Raw genomic sequence first — 20889 nt, forward strand, 5'->3', positions numbered from 1 at the left:
AAACACAACCTTCCCTATCTGTGTAAATCCCTACACCAGTCCCTATCCCTCTCAGCTCCGTCTAATAATACAACCTTCCATGTTTGTGTATTCACCTTCAGTCCCTACTCACCTCCTTATCTGTGTAACCTTTTCCGTGCACTTTTGCTTCAGTCTCTTCAACTGTTCCTGTCAGTGTAATATCCTCCGGACCGGAAAACTCTCCCTCTCTTTAACATTCTCAAGCCACACAACCTTCACTATCTGTGATCTACTCCTGTCAGAGAAACCTTCCTCTGTGAACTGCTCCAACTCTTCAACTCTCCATAAGCTCCTGCAGCTCTTACAGCCCTCCCTGTCTACATAACCTCTTCCAGTCCCTAAAACACCATCAGTCTGTGGAGACCCTAACACCATCCCTATCTGTGTTATCCTCTCAGGTCCCTGCAACACTCCTGATCTGTACATCCCACTCCAATGCCTGTGCCTCTCTCGGTCCTGTTCCTACAAGACTCATTAACTATGTGCCATCCTCCCGTCACTATCACCCACCCTGTCAATGTAAGCTCCTCCTGTATCTTCATCCACCTACCCATCTCCATAACCTTCTCCAGCTCTTACACCCCTATCTGTGTAAACATCACTCTCCACTCGAACCCTCCGTATCGCAGGAACTTCCTTCTGTTTGTGCTATGTTCCCTTATGTGTGAAACTGTCTCCAACCAAACTTGCTACCTCAATCTCTCAAAATCGAATCCAGATTCCACAACCTCCATGTCTAAATAACCCCCAGAACCTAAGCCTTCCTATATCTATAAACATCTTCAGTCACGACTACCCTGCATATCTCTGTTTGTTCCGCCAGATGATACAAACCTCTTTATCTCTGTAATCTGCTCAGCTCACTAAAACAGTCCCTGTCTGTGTAATCCAGCCCTGGCCTACAAACATCCTTATCCCTGTAAACTTCTCTATCCCTCCCAACATTCCCAACTCCATTAACCTGTCAGCCCTACAGCTCTCCACATTTCTGTAACCTCCTGTGGGTCTATGGTCCTCCCTCTCTGTGAAACCACCTCCAGTCCCCACGTCCCTCCCAATCTGGGTCCTCTGCTCCAGATCAGACCATTGGTACCTCTGTAAACACCTCCACTCCTGACAACTCTTCCCATTTGTATAACCTCTTTCAGACCCCATACTCTCCAGCTTCCTGCATCCTCTTCCTGCCACTGCAACTAAAATCACATGTTTATGTAATATCCACAAGTGCTTAAAACTCCCCAACTCAGTAACCTCTTGAAGCCCTAGCAAAACACCTAAACTATGAAACCTCTCATTTCCCTATAATCCTACCTCCCTCCTCAAATGCCTTCATCACCATTAAACCTCACAATTACTGAAGCCTCCTTTTGGCATTGCAACCCTCCAAATGTCCTCGTGTCCTGATATCCCTCCCTACCTCTGTAACCCCCACCACCCTCCAGTGCCCTTCTGGGGAACATGGCAGAGGAGAGAAGATTTGTAGAGTCTGTACCATATTATGGAGGCAGAATCCTGGGAATTACAGATTTGGTCTAATGTCTGTGGTGTGCAGATTATTGATGAGGACACCAAAGACGGGATTTACGACTACTTGGAAAACCGCAGTTGAATTAGATATGGTCAGCATGGGTTTTTGAGGGGTGGGTCATGCCTCACAAACCTTATTGAATTATTTGAGGATATGACAGAATACTTAATGGCTCATTCAGAAAAGAAGGATGATTGGGATACAGGGAAATCTGTCTGTCTGGATACAGGATCGGATGGCCGAGAGAAGACAGAGGGTGGCAGCAGATGGACAGTATTGAGCCTGGATCTGAGTGACCAGTGGTGTTCTGTAACAATCAGCTCCAGGACTCTGCTCTCTGTGATTTTTATAAATGGCTTGGACAAGTATGTTGGAGAGTGGGTTAGTAAGTTTGCCAATAACATGAAGGTTGGTGGAGTGGTGAGGAATGTGGAGGGCTGTTGTCAGTTGCAATGGGACATTGACAGGACGCAGAGCTGGGCTGGAAGTGGCAGATGGAGTCCACTCTGGAAAAGTGTGAGATGATTCATTCTGGAAGGTTGAACTTGAATACAGAAAACAGGGCGAAAGGCAGAATACTTGGCTGTGTGGAGGAACAGAGAGGTCATGGGGTCCGTGTCCATAGATCCCTCAACGTTGCCACGCACGTTGGTAGGGTTGTTAAAAAGGCATATGTTGTGTTGGCTTTCCTTAGCAAGGGGATTGATTTTAAGCGCCGTGCGGTTTTACTGCTTCTTTATAGCGACCTGGTGAGACCACACTTGGAATATTGTGTTCAATTCTGGTCCCATTTTTACGGGAAGGATGTGCAAGTTTTAGAGAGCGTACACAGGAGATTTGCCAGGATGCTGCCTGGAATGGAGGGCATTTCATATGAAGAAAGGTTGAGGGAGCTAATTTTTTTCTCATTGGAGTGAAGAAAGGGGTGGGGTGACTTGGTAGAGGTGAACAGAGTGCGGACTGACAGGAGTCCTCTATATTTATTACAAGCCTTCCGTATTTTTATTCTCCATTCCCTTTGAAATCAATGCCAGCATTCCATTTGCCTTCTCTATGTCCTGCTGGCCCTGTATGCCACCTTTCTGAGATTTATACACAATTATTCTCAAGTTACTCTGTGATGTAGCTTTCTGCAGTTGATCTGAAACCAAGAGGTGACAGCAATAATCACGAAAGTGCTGGAATGTATGGTAAACAATATACCAGAAATGATAACTGCACACTTGGAAACCTACGGGAAAAGGGCAGTCCATCAGACCTTCATGTATAGGAGCAGAATTAGGCCATTCGGTCCATCGGGTCTATTCCACTATTTGATTGTGGCTGAATTGTTTCTCAACCCCAATCTCTCACTTACCCCGGGTAACACTTGATCTCTTTATTCATCAAGAACCTGCTTATCCCTGAGGTAGATACACTGAATCACTTAGTATCCACAGCCCCATGAGGCAGTGAGTTCCACAGATCCATCACCCTCTTGGTGAATAAATTCCTCCACATCTCTATTCAGAAGGGCCGTCCCTTCACTCTGAAGCTGTGCCCTTGGCCCCTAGTCTCTCTTGCTCGTGGAAACATCTTGCCCCCGTCCACTCCATCCAGGACCCTCAGTATTCTGTAAGTTTGAACAAGGTTCTACCCCGCCGCCGCCTAAACTTCATCAAGTGCAGACCCAGAGACTTCACCTGCTCCTCATATGACACAAAATTCATCGCTGGGATCTTTCTTGGAAACCCATTTCTCGTACCCCTTCACATTCTTTGTCCAGACTCTTAATGTATAATGAGCAGAGTGTCATCCCAAAACTGACCCCTGCGGTACTCCCCGCATCACCAGTTCCCATCGTGAAAAATTGCCCTTTCTTCACACTCTGCCTTGTGCCAATCAGACAAAACCTCTATCCATGTTCTGCATTTTGTTCTGAAACGGAAATTTCATTTCACACCCACTGCTGGATTTATTTTTCTGTCTGGCTGTAAACAGCAGAGTTTCACCATTACCTTCCCATTTGTAATTCCCTGGAGAAGGTGGTGGGGAGCTGCCTTCCTGACCCATTGCAGTCCTTTGGGCGTAGGGACAGACACAGTGCTGGGAGGATGAAGCATGTCTTGGAGGGCACCTTGGAAATGCTGGTGTTCCTCTGCACCTGGAGCTCCTGTCCTTCCAGGGAATAGTGGTTCCGGGTTTGTGAAGTACTGTTGAAAGAGCCTGCCTGAGTGACCACAATGCTACTTATAGATCTTTTATTCCTTCATTCATTCATGAACATGAGCTTTTTTGTTTGAGCCAGCATTTATTGGTGATTTGGAGTTGTCCCTGAGAAAGTGGTAGTGAGCTGCCTTCTTGAGCCACTGCACCAGCCGTTGGAACTGTTGTTATCTGTGTCCCATTCAGCAGGAGCTTGTCCTGATGTCTGCAACTGCACACAGACAATGCAGCTCTCCCTTTCATATCCTACATCCTCCCCGCCATATAAATCTGACAGTTCCTCACAATATCTCACCTCCTCCATTCCCATCTGTGCTAGAGATCATTGAAATTCATTTATTCTTGTTTAAACTTCTGATCACCCCAAATCTCTCCCTTTTAAAATGTGTAACCCTTTCAGCTTCTGTAACTTTCCATATAACTGTAATCAATGATAGCACAGGTTCCCTTCCTAAATCTCCGTCATTACAATGGTTGCATGTGCTAAATTGGCAATTTTCTTCCTCCTTATCCATCCCAGAACTTCCAGCCCCTACAATCCCCACTATTTGGAATGCTCCCATTCTCTGCACCTCCTCATGTCCTGAGGGTCCTTGAACACCACCAGTGCTCCAGAAGTTTATATTACCCCCAATTTACTGCAAGTCTTCTAACTCCGTAACATCCAACAGTCTCCAGTACCATACGACACTTGCTGGCTATCAATTTGCATTTGTTGAAGACTACACATCTCTGTAATCAACTCAGAAAAAGCCCTATGGACTGTACAAAGCTCCGTCATGAATAAGCCACTATCTCTCTATGTCCTTTGCCTTCATCAGTATATGCAACTCTCGTGTATCTTCTAGCAAACTTCTTCAGTTGCTGCAGATCAGCCTAGCTCCCCAGATAACCTGTTCCATTCCATTTGGCTCGCTCAATCACTGTGACACCCTCTGCTCTGTCTAATTCTCCTCTTTTCCAGTGTTTTCCAGGCACAACAGTAATTCTGTAAGACAGCAGTGCGGAATGGGACGTTATAAATCTCAGCTGAGGCTTGAGGCCTGCCATTACCTGGGAGTCACAAGGACAGAGAACCTGAGAGAGAGCGGGAGAATATTAATCAGTAGCGAGGGTCGGGACCGACTGGGACTTGGAGTAGGAGAAAAAGCAGAGCAGGAGGCTTGAAACCAGCACTGAGGCACAGAGGGAGTGACCATGTGAGGGAGCAACTTGGAGCAGGAGCTTGAGTCTAACATACCTGGGAGTTACAGAGGCAGCAAAGCAGGAGGATATAAATCAGCACTGAGGATCAAGGCCGAGTCACACCTGGTAGTCACAGAGACAGTGACCCTGTGAAGGAGCAGAGTGGAGGGGGAGCTGGACTATTACACGGACCTGGGAGTCACAGAGACAGTGACCCTGTGAGGGGGCAGAGTGGAGTGGGAGCTGGAGGATTACACGTCCCTGGGAGTCACAGAGACAGTGACCCTGTGAGGAAGCAGAGTGGAGTGGGAGCTGGAGGATTACACGGACCTGGGAGTCACAGAGACAGTGACCCTGTGAGGGAGCAGAGTGGAGTGGGAGCTGGAGGATTACACGGACCTGGGAGTCACAGAGAGGGTGATATTGTGAGGGAGCAGAGTGGAGTGGGAGCTGGAGGATTACACGGACCTGGGAGTCACAGAGACGGTGACACTGTGAGGGAGCAGGGTGGAGTGGGAGCTGGAGGATTACACGTAAGTAGGAGTTACATAGACAGTGACCCTGTGAGGGAGGAGATTGGTGTTGGAGCTCGAGAATTACACATCCCTGGCAGTCACAGAGACGGTGACCCTGTGAGGGACAGAGTGTAGTGGGAGCTGGAGGATTACACATCCCTGGGAGTCACAGAGACAGTGACACTGTGAGGGAGCAGAGTGGAGTGGGAGCTGGAGGATTACACATACCTGGGAGTCACAGAGACGGTGACCCAGTGAGGGAGCAGAGTGGAGTGGGAGCTGGAGGATTACACGGACCTGGGAGTCACAGAGACGGTGACCCTGTGAGGGAGCAGAGTGGAGTGGGAGCTGGAGGATTACACGGACCTGGGAGTCACAGAGACGGTGACCCTGTGCGGGAGCAGAGTGGAGTGGGAGCCGGAGGATTACACGGACCTGGGAGTCACAGAGACCGTGACCCTGTGAGGGAGCAGAGTGCAGTGGGAGTTGGAGGATTACACGTATCTGGGAGTCACAGTTATAACTTTCTGCTGCTGGGACCTGCCTGCACCCAGTTTGGAAGAAGTGCAAGAGCCATCACAGAAAAGGCTGTAAGTTCATTGGCTGATAAATACACCGTTATTAACGACTATCAGTTAATTGCTGTAAGTCAGCAAAGTTATTTTTCCAATTCTGAAGTAAGGTTTGAACTCAGAAATAAGAGAGACTGTGAAATTCTGAGCTAATATTGTCAATTACCCTCAGTAAGCCACAGTGGAATAAGGGACTTAACCATATTGTTATTTCCCGGATGTTAACTTCATTCTAAGTAATTATTTAAGTTATTCTAGACTGTTGCATTTTACGACATGGCAAGACATATTTGTCAGATGGAAATTGTGTTCTGTTACATTGGGAATTCATAGCCCCTGCTCGTGTCCTAGATGAACACGGGGTCTCGGAGATCAGACAGTGCTAGAGACTCTGTGATGCTGAGAGTTATGGGGATAGCACACACAGAGAGCAGATCACCCTGCAGACATGACAGCCTGGAATAAGGAAGGGAATGGGGGACTAGGCAATCGAAGAGAAACAGTCAGGGAATCCAGGAATACCGTGATATCTCCCTCTCAATTCAGTTTCCCAATTTGGAAGCTGATTAAGGTGTAAGCTGCTCAGGGGAGGGCAGTCAGAGCCATGTCTGTGGACCCACAAGCAGCCTGACTGTACAGGATCGGAGGGAGAAGGAAGGAGGATCAATAGTCACAGGGGAAGAGGATCAATAGTCACAGGGGAGTCAGGAAACTGAAGAAGGTGTCAGTATTTCTGTAATTCCAGGATAGTGGGGTTAAGAATGTCACTGTGTCTGCAGGACATTCGTCTGGGGTACAGTGAGCAGTCCAAGGTCAAGTCCATGCTGGTAGGAATGATCTGGGTAGGAAGGGTGACGTGGTCTGGGAATCAGAATTTAGGGAGCTAGGTGGATAGTTAGCAAGCAGGACCTCAAATGTAGCAATCCCTTGGTTACTGCCAGTGCCGTGTCAAAGTGAGAACAGAACTCGGAGTTTTAGGTAGATGAGAGTGTGACTGGAACGATGGTGCAGCAGGAAGGGCTTCGGTTTCCTGGGACATTGGGACTGGTTCTGAAGAAGGCAGCAACTGTGCAAGGTGGATGGGCTAACGTGACAGAGCCGGGACTGCATTTCTTTTGGGGTTTTTTGGGAGGGATTGAAAATAACTTGGTGTGTGCTTAGGATCCAAAAAGGAATATTAGAGGAGACTACCAGGAATCTCAAAATACTGGGAGATACATTTGGTACTAACTTACAACAACAAGTTTATCAGTGGAAGATGGAGCAAGAAAGAAAGCCTTAATCTGAGGTTCTCTGCATAGACATGAATACTCGGAGTGTGTAGAGTTACAGATGCAGATTGGTGTGTCTAAATCTGGCTCAAGGAATGACAGGACTGGGTGTCAAATATTGCTGGGGATAAAGAATTCCAAAATGATAGAAGTGAAGGGAAAGGATGAAGGGAAAAGTACTGGTTTAAATTAGCATTAGTTTAGGAGTCCAAGACAAAGATGATCCATCCAAGGAAACAATTAATTTGGCTGGAGCTACAGAACAAAAAAATATACAATTACACTGTGAGGTACAGTCTGTCGGCAGAAACCAAAAAAAAAATGACGGAGGGAATAAATATTAACTGATATTAACTGTGTTATTGGTGTTGCAGGGTCACGAGGTTCGAGTATTCCTAGATTACATGGAGGAGAGCTTACTGCAGGAGTATGTGTCCAGCCCAAGACAGCATGTACTGTTGGACCTGGTCCTTGGAAAAAGATGGGGCAAGTAGATCCAGTGTCAGTAGGGGAAGATTTTGGGGCACAGCGATCATTTTATTGTAAAGTTCAGGATGACGGTAGAGAATGATATAAGTAACTGAGAGTGAGAAACATTAGTTGACTGAGAGCAGCCTTCAATGGGGCAAGAACGAAGCTGAGAACGTTTGACTGGAACACCAATTTGGTCAGAAAATGACAAACTGAACCATGGGCTCCCTGCAAAGACAAGATGGCTTGGGTCCAGTTGAGGAAAGGTCCCTCAAATAGGAACAGCAGGATAAACAATCCCAATGATGCTTCGTGTGAATAACAATAGAATATGTGTCAGATGGAGAACCGAATTAAGAGCCACGATGAATGCTGGAGGTTCAGAGTGGAGATTGTAGAGCAGAGGGGAATTATGGGAAAACTGAGAGCCACCATAGAGCTGTCCCGGAATCCTCCTGTGGCCCCTCATAATAAGCGTATCAAAAGATGGAGTAAGGCTGCGTCGAAATTAGAAAGAGGATTTATACCTGGAAAAAGATCTTCGCAAGTAGTTAAGATGTACTTAGATGCGTTGTAGATGCATGTTTGACTGAAACATTCAGGAGGCGATTAGATGATATTTGATACAAAACAAATGTGAGGATGTGAATGAAGGAGGAGATCATTACTCAGCAAAGAGTTCAGTTGAAGAGCTGGTGTAGCCATGATCGACCAAATGATACCCTTCTGCGCCAAAAGGCGTCTGTGTCATTCCGTGAGATGTCTTGAGAGTCCTCCAAATCCATAAATATTCCGTCTTTATAACCTCGTCGATCCTGTATGATACATTCTAAATCTCCATCAGCCAATGTCGCCGTCCTTATCTCTGTAACTCGTACAGCCCATACAAACCTCCTTTCTCTGGAATCTCCTCCAGCCCCAATAACCTTTCCTCTCTATAAAATATTTCTCAAGTCTTTACAGCTCTCCCCTTCTCTGCAACTGTCTGATCCATAGAAACCTAATCTTTGCAATCTCCTCCAATCCACACAACAATCAGCCTTACTAACCTCCTCCTGCCCTTCCAGATTGCAATATCTCCATAGACTCCAGCCACTACAGTGTTCATTATATCTCCAACGTTCTCTAGCACTGACAACACTGCCAATCTATTTTCTTTGCTCCAGTTCCTACAATTTTCCCTGTTGTGTACCCTAATCCAATGCCTAACCAGCTGTGTAACATCCTCTAGTCCCAACCATGCTCCTGATTCTGTAACCACCTTCTGCCCCGACACAGCAACCTCCAGATTCTAAACCCGTCCTGATCTGTGGAAATTCCCCCAGCCCTCCCTCTCTCTGTAATATCTACCAGATGTTACAACTGAAATAACTCCACCGAGGCTGGTATCCTGTTAGCAAATCACCTTTTATTTCTTCATGCATGATCCATGGCACTGACCCAAGCTAGCTCAGAGCCGGCTCTTATAGTTAACAGAGCCCCTGATGCTTCTGTTTATTTATAAGCCAGGATTCCCTGATTAGAGCCAGTTAACAGTCCCAATCAGGTAACACGTATTAATGAGATTTAACTGACTGACCTCGTTCCAATCACTGTAAAAACACTCTACGTATCTCTAAGGTTAATTAACACCTACAAATCCCCTAGTCTCTGAAACCTCCTGCAGTTTCACCAATGCTGTCTCTGTAAATTTCCCCAATGGCAGTCCTGTCCCTTTCAGTCCATCCTCCTGTTATCAATCTCCTGCAGGACCAATACAAGCTTTTTTTTCTGTTTTCTACAAACTCTCCGTCTCAATGTTCTCCACCCAAAATGTCTCTTCCGAATCACTAACTGGTTCCAAAGACTCGGTCTGCCGTTTGTGTCTGACGTTCTTCATAAGGAGGAAGGGGGTTTCGAAACAGGGAGCTTCATAGGGCATGGAGACCTTTACACAAATAGGAATGTTTGTAGAAACTAGTGGGTTTCCAGAAGTGGGAAGGGTGATGGAACATGTCGGATGTTTCAGAGACTGGCAGTATGTCGGCACAGTGGACAGAATTTTTTTTATATCTGGAGCTGAGAGGTAAAGATAAATAAACCATGTGATAAATTGTCCAGGTAACATTTTCATCAGGTGTCGGGGAGGGTTTCTCTCGACAAGGCTCTCGTAGCCAGAATATTGATCTGGCTGCTCCAGCTTCATTTTCACTTCAACAAAAACCTAAAACTATTCTTGTCTTTGTAATCTTCACCCTCTAGAACAACCCATATCCCTGCAATATCCCATAACTTCCACACAACTTCCTATCTCTCTAACCACCTCTGGACCCTACAGCAATCCTGGACTTTGCACTTGCTGCCATCCCTGAATTCCTTCCTAACGTTTCAACAAGGCCAATGAAATGGTAGTTTTAAATAGCATGAACCAGGTCAGATGGAGCTGTCATAATGGAGATGTGGCTCCAGTGTGACAATGACCGAGAACTGGATATATCAAAGGGGTTTACCATTTACACAGGAAGGATAAAAAGGCTAACTCAGTGAAGTACACTGTGTATAAAGATTGGGATCAGTATTATTGTGATGATAATCAATTCACACACTGCTCCTCCCTGTTTTTTCCCATCATTCCTGTGTATTGATCCTGTCAGATATTGGTAACCCTTGAAAACTTCATAAAATAGTACAGTATAGTGGAAATCACTCTGCACACTGTCTACATTGGACAAGATGTAATGTTATTTTTGAAGCCCTAGTTCTCTCTCCCCAGAGACGATAGGCCTTCCAGTTCAGCTCGCGGCACCTTTTTAAAATGGTTTGACAGTTTCTACCTCTACTCCACTTCCATGCGTGACTCCCAGATCTCGACCATACTCTGGGTGAAATAACAACCTTACTCAGTACTTCGCTAATATTTCAATTAATTACATTTAATATTCACCGTTTGTAATGCAATTCTACAACAAGACCAAAATGTTCTCTCCCTTTCTACCCAGGCTCCTGACAATATGTGCACCCCAATCAAATCTCCTCTCAGCATCCTCCATTCACCTATCTTTCCCCATAACTGCACTTCCACTGTCACAGGGTAACGGATCTCCTCTGTACCCTCTCCAGTCCAATTCCATCCTTCCATGTGATCGGGTGACCAGAACTGTATACATTCCCCAAGCTGTGACTGAACTCATTATTTATACAGTTCCTGCATAAGCTTCCTGCTCTGAAATTCTGTATTTTGGCTGACAGAGGAAATCATGCAAATTGCTGCATTAAAAAGATTATTGATCTGTCCAGCTACCTTCATTTATCTGCCCACACTGACCATACTCTCATTTATTGTGTCTTCCTCTCTCTTGTTGATGTCCCCAAATGCCTTGCCCTGCATTTCTCTGGGTTGTTTGCTCCATTCACCTGGACCCCACAGTTTCTGGTTTTAAACAGTCTGCCATGGGATCTCTTGTCAAATCCAAGTAGGTCACATGCAGTCACAAGTTACTGCCTCAAACCGACACTGTCAGATTAATTACACACGATCTTCATTGAAAACATCAAGGCCGACTGTCCTGGAGTCCCTGGGATTTCCTCAGTGACAGTTTATCCACTGTCTCAGAATTCTAGCCTCGACCTATTCAGTTAGTCCCTTGCTCCACATTAAACAAAGTTGCGGTGTTAGTCATTGTCCAGTCCTCCGGCACCATCCCTGCATACAGGGAGGAATTGATAATGTAGGTAAGTATAAGGCAGGGGATTTTCCCCGGCACCTTTTCACAGTCTGGAACATTGTGTTACCCCTTTTTAAGGAATTGAATCTCCTGTATATTTCTCCTTTCCAAGTTTGTTGCTCCCAATATTTCATCCCTATTTTGATTCAGACAGACAGAGGCCAAAACCATCTTATTATTTGGTCAAGTCTCATTTTAATCGGGTTTTATGGAGTGTTTCTCTCCACAAGGTGAATTGCATTTTCTCATGATACCATCCCCAATCTGCCTTATACCCTACCTGCCTGCGTGGTCTTCCTCTCATCTGACACTAACGTGATGATTTTTCCCCTTCTTCATAAGAATTGCCCTCTGCCTGGATACCCAAGAATTTACCAGCCTCCCTGTTTCCAGGAGCCATCTTTAAAAAGTCATTTTACTCTTGGATTGTGAAGTCGAAATTGGCCTGGACATGGCAGAAGGGGTAAACTGGGGCCCCACTTTGTGGGCAAGGCCCTGGTCCTGGTGTATGACATGGTTCATGATTAGGGACATTATCTTCCTCCAGGGATTGCAGGGGAAGCTATGACACCAGACCCTGCCAGCTTGGTCAGATGCTGATCCCTGGGTCAGTGAGGTGCCAGCCTTCTGGGTGAATATCTAGCAGTATAGGAAGAAGGTTAGTGACCTTCTCCATGCACCAGGGTAATTGCCACCATCTGCACTTTGTGACTTCACTCTCACTCTCTCTGTTACTGCACCCGCCTCTCACCAAGGCTCATGTTCTCCCACTCTCACTGAATGCAGCATCTTCTCTCAGTCTCTTTAATCTCTTCTCTGCCCCTCTGCCCAACTCTGCCTGGTGTCTGTGCTGCCCACTCACTCACTCAGAACACCTCGACACCTTCCCCCCAACTGTCCCAGCACTAACAGCTGTACCAACCACTTCCATTTCACTAATTCTCCTTGGTAATTCTCACATTCCGGAAGGAACCATCCCACACTAGGGCACAAAGAACGAAGAGGGATATGGGGCAGCCTAACATTCATCTCCTCACACCCTCACAGGGGAAGGATCCTGACCCTAACAACCACGAGCGGCTGACTGACCATGTCCAAGCTCCCGGACTGGGATCTGAGACTCCCCCTGACTCACTGTGCTGGGCACCGTGACTGACCATGTCCAAGCTCCCGGACTGGGATCTGAGACTCCCCCTGACTCACTGTGCTGGGCACCATGACTGACCGTGTCCAAGCTCCCGGACTGGGATCTGAGACTCCCCCTGACTCACTGTGCTGGGCACCGTGACTGACCGTGTCCAAGCTCCCGGACTGGGATCTGAGACTCCCCCCTGACTCACTGTGCTGGGCACCGTGACTGACCGTGTCCAAGCTCCCACAATGGGATCTGAGACTCCCCCTGACTCACTGTGCTGGGCACCGTGACTGACCGTGTCCAAGCTCCCGGACTGGGATCTGAGACTCCCCCTGACTCATTGTGCTGGGCACCGTGACTGACCGTGTCCAAGCTCCCGGACTGGGATCTGAGACTCCCCCTGACTCACTGTGCTGGGCACCGTGACTGACCGTGTCCAAGCTCCCAGACTGGGATCTGAGACTCCCACTGACTCACTGTGCTGGGTACCGTGACTGACCGTGTCCAAGCTCCCAGACTGGGATCTGAGACTCCCCCTGACTCACTGTACTGGGCACCGAGACTGACCGTGTCCAAGCTCCCGGACTGGGATCTGAGACTCCCCCCTGACTCACTGTGCTGGGCACCGTGACTGACCGTGTCCAAGCTCCCGGGCTGGGATCTGAGACTCCCCTTGACTCACTGTGCTGGGCACCGTGACTGACCATGTCCAAGCTCCCGGACTGGGATCTGAGACTCCCCCTGACTCACTGTGCTGGGCACCGTTACTGACCGTGGACAATGATATCAAGCTTCCTGAGTTTGTGTTCCTGCTAAACACCAAGACAACACAGCAGACGGGTGAATCAGGTAGCTCTAGCTGAGGGGAAACGCTGCTAAAGGCAGGGTAAAGCAAGGCAATAATTCTGTGAGCATTCAAGTCAGTTCAAAGTGAGTGTGTAAAAACATGGAGTGATCAGCCCAGAGGGACAGTCCATGAGCTGGGTGTGTGTCCCTGAGCACAGTGTCCTTGTTGCAGCATTGCAATGAGAGTTGTCAGTGCAGCCTGAGCTGCAGCATTGAAGTACTGAAGCGTACTGTCAGTGGGTCCGGGATGTGCTGGGAATGCATGGTAAGGCTGGCATGTGTCAGATGCCATCATTGGTGGGTGTGTACATGCAGCTTCTCTCTGTGCAGTGTCCCCCGAGACGTTGCTGTTCAGGATAGAAGTCTGCAGGAGCACGCGCCGAGATGGAGTCACCAGGTAACAGGTCTGACTTTCGTGTCAAATTCTCCATATTGAGTTTCCCCACAGTGGGGGAGGATATGAAGCTGCAAGTTGATGAGCGGGTGGATCTATAATAATGTGGTTGTTGATCATCAGTAATCATTCAGTGAGGATCTCGCCTCTCCCGTGCTCAAATCTTGGCATTAACAACAGTCCAGTACAGGAACAGGCCTTTCAGCCCAGCAAGCCCGCACTGACGCATGATGCCGTTCTAAAGTTAAAACAAAAGTTTTTGCTCCAACACCCTCTATGTCATTCTATTCCCTACTTGCTTATACTTGTGCCAAGATCCCTCTTAAACCTTGCTATATTGGCTTCTTCCCCTCTATCATTTCATTCCAGGCACTTTACATTCTATCTGTAACAGCAAAAGAAACTTACCTATCACATCTCCTGAACTTTCTCCCTTTTACCTAATACCTACAGTCCTGAGTAATTGATACTTCTACTCTGGGGGGAAAAAGCCTCTAACTGTCCTTCTATCTATGCCTCTGATAATTCTATAAATATCTATCAGGTAGCCCCATATCCAATGATGCCCAGGTGCACACAAACCCTATATGTTCAATTTCTCCTTCTGACTAATACCCTCCAAACCAGACAACATGCTGGTAAAATTTTTCCATATCCTCTCCAACACTTCAACATTGTGTGGCAAAGAGTACTGTACACAATATTCTAAATGTACCTCGAAATAAGTTTCTCTACAGCTGCAATATGACCTGTTAGTTTTCATAGTGCATGCTCTGATGCATGTCTGCAAGTTTGCCGTCAGTTTTCTTGATCACCCTATCCATCCGTGTTACCCCTTTCAGGGAACTGTGGAGCTGTACACCTAGATTCCTTCGTGTGTTGATGCAATCAGTAGTTTTTCCATACAATTTATACTTCTCTCCTGCATTCGACCTTCTAAAACGCATCACGTCACAACTGTCCAGATAAAGTTACATCTGTGTTTTCTCTGTCCAAGTCTGCAGCTGACCTATATCCCGCTGTATTCTCTGGCAATCATCCTCCCAATATGCACCTCCGCCAATCTATTTACAGATCACAAAAGCACTGACCCACCACTACTCTGTCTTCTCAGACCAAGCAGTTCTCTATCCATCTTACTAACTGATCCCCTTTCACTTCACCTTCTGTATGAGCCTGCCATAAGGAAGCATATTAAAGGCCTTGCTAACATCCAAACGGCCAACATCCAGCCCCATTCCCTCATCAATCAATTTTGTCACTTCCTCAAAATATTCAGTCATATTTGTGAGACATGATCCTCCCCACACAACTGTGTTGCCGGTTGCTCGTAAATCCAGATTAGAGTACTGTTGGAGCTGTACTCATTCAGACAAGTGATTATTCCATCATGTTCCTGACTTGAACCTTGGAGAGTAGATTAGATTCATTACAGTGTGGAAACAGGGCCTTACATTCCTTACAGTGTAGAAACAGGGCCTTACATTCCTTACAGTGTAGAAACAGGGCCTTCGGGCCAACTAGTCCATACCAATTCTCCAAAGAGTAACCCACCCAGACTGATTTCCCTCTGACGAAAGCACCTATCACTATGGGCAGTTTAGAATTGCCAATTCACCTGACCTGCACATCTTTGGACTGTGGGAGGAAACCATGCAGACACGGGGGGAATGTGCAAACTCCACACAGTCACCCAAGGCCGGAATTGAACCTCGGACTTTGGTGCTGTGAGGCAGCAGTGCTAAGCACTGAGCCATCGTGCCGTTCTTGATGGTTAACATATAGTGGGGGCCATACTGGTTACTGTACAGTGGGAGGTATGTCAGGCTGTGACGGTTACTGTACAGTGGAAGGTATGTCAGGCCGTGATGGTTACTGTACAGTGGGAGGTATGTCGGGGTGTGATGGTTACTGTACAGTGGGAGGTATGTCAGGCTGTGACGGTTACTGTACAGTGGGAGGTATGTCAGGCCGTGATGGTTACTGTACAGTGGGAGGTATGTCGGGGTGTGATGGTTTCTGTACAGTGGGAGGTATGTCGGGGTGTGATGGTTACTGTACAGTGGGAGGTATGTCAGGCAGTGATGGTTACTGTACAGTGGGAGGTATGTCGGGGTGTGACGGTGACTGTACAGTGGGAGGTATGTCGGGGTGTGACGGTTACTGTACAGTGAGAGGTATGTCGGGCTGTGACGGTTACTGTACAGTGGGAGGTATGTCGGGGTGTGATGGTTACTGTACAGTGGGAGGTATGTCGGGGTGTGATGGTTACTGTACAGTGGGAGGTATGTCGGGGTGTGATGGTTACTGTACAGTATGACGTATGTCGGGGTGTGACGATTAAAGTACAGTGGGAGGTATGTTGGGGTGTGATGGTTACTGTACAGTGTGAGGTATGTCGGGCTGTGATGGTTACTGTACAGTGGGAGGTATGTCGGGGTGTGTTGGTTACTGTACAGTGGGAGGTATGTCAGACCATGATGGTTACTGTACAGTGGGAGGTATGTCGGGCTGTGATGGTTACTGTACAGTGGGAGGTATGTCGGGCTGTGATGGTTACTGTACAGTGGGAGGTATGTCGGGGTGTGATGGTTACTGTACAGTGGGAGGTATGTCGGGCTGTGATGGTTACTGTACAGTGGGAGATATGTCGGGCTGTGATGGTTACTGTACAGTGGGAGGTATGTCGGGGTGTGTTGGTTACTGTACAGTGGGAGGTATGTCAGGCCGTGATGGTTACTGTACAGTGGGAGGTATGTCGGTCCAGGAAGCTGCAGACTGTATGAGTTATACACAATATGATTCTGCTGCTGCTGATGGGCCATTGTACCTCATGGATGATCGTGATTGGTTGCTTGACCTGTTTAAAGTCTGTACCATTCAGTACATAACATGGTGAGGAGGGTCTGCAAAATGTGAGGTTAGCCCTTGCTCCCCATAAGGACTGTGCAGTGACCATTGTTACTGATACATGAAATGTAGGGGTGATCTGCAGCAGGCAGATCGGTGATGATGTGGTCAATTATAGGTTTCCCTTTTATTGGTTCCCCATCACCTGCCGCAGAGCTGTCCAGCCACCACAGGGTCCAGCATCAATGCTGAGCACTATGATTATATTAGATTCCGAACAGTGTGGGAACAGACCCTTCTGCCCAACCAGTCCACGCCCACCCTCCGAAGAGTAACCCACTACCATGGCCAATTCACCTGAGCTGCATTTCTTGGGACTGTGGGAGGAAACCCACGCAGACACGGGGAGAATGTACAAACTCCACACAGGTAGTTGCCCAAGGCTGGAATCAAACCTGGGTCCCTGGTGCTGTGAGGCAGCAGTGCTAACCACTGAGCCACCATGCCACTCTATATTGGCTATGTGCCATGGAGCTGCCCTCTTCTACCTGCCTGTACCTTTCAGTGGGACAGAACCTACCAGAGAGGATAGTGATGCCTGGGACATAGTCCTGTTCACAGAATCCTGGTTTACAGACAATATCTGATTGTTGCTTGATTAGTCTGTGGGAAATATACAACAAGTCAATTTTACATTCTGTATAATTGAAGAGTAAATTTCAATTTATTTCTTACATTTTTAAATAAACCAAACATCATTGTTTTTCAGTTGAAAGCAATTGAAATGAACAATAATTGATTTACCAGAGCGCAAACCTAACTATTACAGTTCAGTGAATGTAGTAAACAGCCAATTCATGTTCAGTTCAGTGAACACACCATCTTGCAGGCAGCAAAGCTGTTGGAAATGACATTGAGAAAAAACCTGAACTCAGACACAGTGTTACTGGGCCTCACCATGACGTCCAAAACACTGGCCATCTCCAAAATCTGTCCAGAGAGCTTCCAAACTGGAGCTGGACAGTTACTCACACAATCCCTCACAATAGACTGGTTAGAGACATACCTGAACAACAGGGAGATGTGTGTGGGACAGACTGGTCAATGGACTAGCACATGGCACTGGTCCAGACACAGTTCAATATTTATAACAATGACCTGTAAACAGCCATGTCTTGGAAGTATATCCCTTCCAGTGTGGGACCTAAACTCTGTAGTTCTGTACCTTGGACGCAATCCTGAATGAAAGTGTTATAAAGGTGATGGACTCCTGCAGCACATGGCATCTTACATTGAATCCCTCATAAACCATATCCAGTGTATGTTATCTCTACAATGTCAGTATCCAAACAGATTTGTGCAGCTCCATTGATGGCCGGCAGCGGTACAGCCCAACGTACTTGTGTGTGACTTGATCTGGAAATCTCTGTGTAAATGTTTGCAGCATTGTTCTAACCATTAACAGTAAAGTCTTATTACTGAAGGTCCGACATCCTTTCGTAATACGAACTTTTAGATTGTCCAATAAACACAAAATCCCCACTTTATTTAGTTCATTTTTATAACAATATGATGAAAACAGTGCACAACTCACAGTATGGAGCATTGAAATGATGGGTCTCAGTTCCACACCCAAGAGAAATTTATTATTAAGTGCAAGGACTTTGAAATAGAGCATAGAACATAGAACAGTACAGCAAAGAACAGGCCCTTCAGCCCATGATGTGGTGCCGACCACTGATCCTTGTGTCTGCACCCTCAAATTTCTGTGACCATATGCATGTCCAGCAGTCTCTAAAATGTCCCCAATGACCTTGCTTCCACAACTGCTGCTGGCAACGTATTCCATGCTCTCACAAATCTCTGTGTAAATATCCCGCCTCTGACATCCCCTCTGTACCTTCCTCCAACCGGCTTAAAACTATGACCCCTCGTGTTAGCCATTTCTGTCCTGGGAAATAGTCTCTGGCTTTCGACTCTATCTATGCCTCTCATTATCTTGCATACCTCAATTAGGTCCCCTCTCCTCCCTTTCTCCAATGAAAAAAGTCCGATCTCAGTCAACCTCTCTTCATAAGATAAGCCCTCCAGTCCAGGCAGCATCCTGGTAAACCTCCTCTGAACCGTCTCCAAAGAATCCACATTTTTCCTATAATAGCACGACCAGAACTGGATGCAGTATTCCAAGTGCGATCTCACCAATGTTTTATAGAGCTGCAACAAGATCTCACAACTCTGAAACTCAATCCCCCTGTTAATGAAAGCCAAAACACCATGTGCTTTCTGAACAACCCTGTCCACTTGTGTGGCCATTTTAAGGGATCTATGTACCTGCACACCAAGATCCCTCTGTTCCTCCACACTGCCAAGAATCCTATCCTTAATCCTGTACGCAGCTTTCAAATTCGAACTTCCAAAATGCATCACTTCGCATTTATCCAGGTTGAACTCCATCTTCCACCTCTCAGCCCATCTCTGCATCCTGTCAATGTCATGCTGCAGCCTTCAACAGCCCTCTATACTGTCAACGACACCTCCAACCTTTGTGTCATCTGCAAACTTGCTGACCCATCCTTCAATCCCCTCATCCAAGTCATTAGGAAAAATTGCAAACAGTAGAGGCCCAAGGACAGAGCCCTGTGGAACACCACTCGTCACGGACGTTCAAGCAGAATATTTTCTTTCTACAACCACTCGTTGTCTTCTGTAGGCCAGCCAATTCTGTACCCAGACAGCTAAGTTCCCCGGTGTCCCATTCCTCCTGACCTTCTGAATGAGCCTACCATGTGGAACCTTATCAAATGCGTTGCTGAAGTCCATACACACCACATCCACTGCTCGATCCTCATCATCACCTGCCCCTCACAAAGCAGTGTTGACTGCATTTAATCAAGCCTTGCTTTTCCCGACCGTCAGAAATCCTATCCCTCAGAATCTTTTCTAACACCTTGCAGACAACAGTCGTGAGACTTACTGGTCTGTAATTGTTGGGGATTTCCCTATTTCCTTTCTTGAAGAGAGGAATTACATTTGCCTCCCTCCAGTCCTCAGGTACGACTCCAGTGGAATTCGAGGATGCAAAGAACTTCGCAAGTGGCGAAGCAATTGCATTTCTTGTTTCCGTAGCAATTGTATTTCTCGTTTCCAAAGCAGCCGAGGACAAATTTGATTCGGGCCTGGCAACTTGTCAGTCTTAATATTGCTCTTCAGAGGGTCTGTGTGGACCTGTTGGACCTAAGGAACTGGTTCCACATGTAAGCAAAAATGTGCTGAAAAAAGCAGTGTGTGTGTCATCATTTTGATTCAAACCTCAACCCACAAAGTCACATTTGAAGACCCTTCTAAGCTATTGTCCATCCTTTCAGCAGTAACTGACTTGTTAATTAATAAAGCAACATCACCTCATCTTTAACACCCTGCCTTGTCCTGTCTATAGTTCCAGTACAACAGAGTATTGAGTTGTTTGCTCTAACCTCCCTCAAAAGAGCCTCTGTGATGGTAAAACTGTCACACCTCCACATGTCAACTCATTCCCTTATCGCACCTGTCAGCCTGTCTTATAATACTCCCAGCATTAATCTAAGCTGGAATATAATACCTGGAATACCCTGTACCTCGGAGTTCTTCAGTCATTTCCTGTTTGTTATCAAGCTGCTCAAACCATGAACCACAACTCTAACTCTGGCACTAAATGAATATATGCGGAATTGTAATTTCTTTTTTAAAAAAAAACATATTCATCAAATGCAACTTTCCAGAACTGAGCAGTCAGCTGCACATACAATGAGTTTCTGATGGTTAATTCCCCACTCAGTGTACAGAGGGGACAGCCCTCAGTATTGGAGAAAGTGAGGACTGCAGTTGATGGAGATCAGAGTCAAAATGTGTGGTGCTAGAAAAGTACAGCACGTCAGGCAGCATCCGAGGGGCAGGAGAGTCGATCTTTCGGTCATAAATTCTTCATCAGGAAGGCATTGGTGCATTCCTTTATTTTTTCATTCCATGATTCACAGAATGTTGTGAACTGTACTTACTCAGGGAGGCAGCACTGTGTATTGCACTGAAATGGAAAGCAGTCAATCAGTTGGTTGGACAGGGTGCAGAAAAGTTGAGGGGAAGTATACACTGATTGAATGAATTACAAACATAAGGATAGGTAAATCCCCTGGGCCACATGGGGTTACCCTAGATT

General features: G+C 46.6%; 1 long non-coding RNA gene across 2 annotated transcripts in view; it reads left to right on the forward strand.

Annotated features, from left to right (window-relative positions):
* Nucleotides 1–20889, forward strand: part of LOC140456954 (uncharacterized) — a 74728-nt gene that overhangs the window by 46008 nt on the left and 7831 nt on the right. Inside the window, exons 5-6 of one of the 2 annotated variants that reach the window (XR_011953279.1) lie at nucleotides 4719–6044; nucleotides 7672–7783. The exons of the other annotated variant lie outside the window; for it this stretch is intronic. This is a non-coding gene — a long non-coding RNA (uncharacterized lncRNA). The remainder of the gene's footprint in view (nucleotides 1–4718; nucleotides 6045–7671; nucleotides 7784–20889) is intronic. 2 annotated transcript variants of the gene reach the window in all.

This window comes from Chiloscyllium punctatum, chromosome 31, assembly GCF_047496795.1.
Source record: "Chiloscyllium punctatum isolate Juve2018m chromosome 31, sChiPun1.3, whole genome shotgun sequence".
In the NCBI taxonomy this organism is placed as follows: domain Eukaryota; kingdom Metazoa; phylum Chordata; class Chondrichthyes; order Orectolobiformes; family Hemiscylliidae; genus Chiloscyllium; species Chiloscyllium punctatum.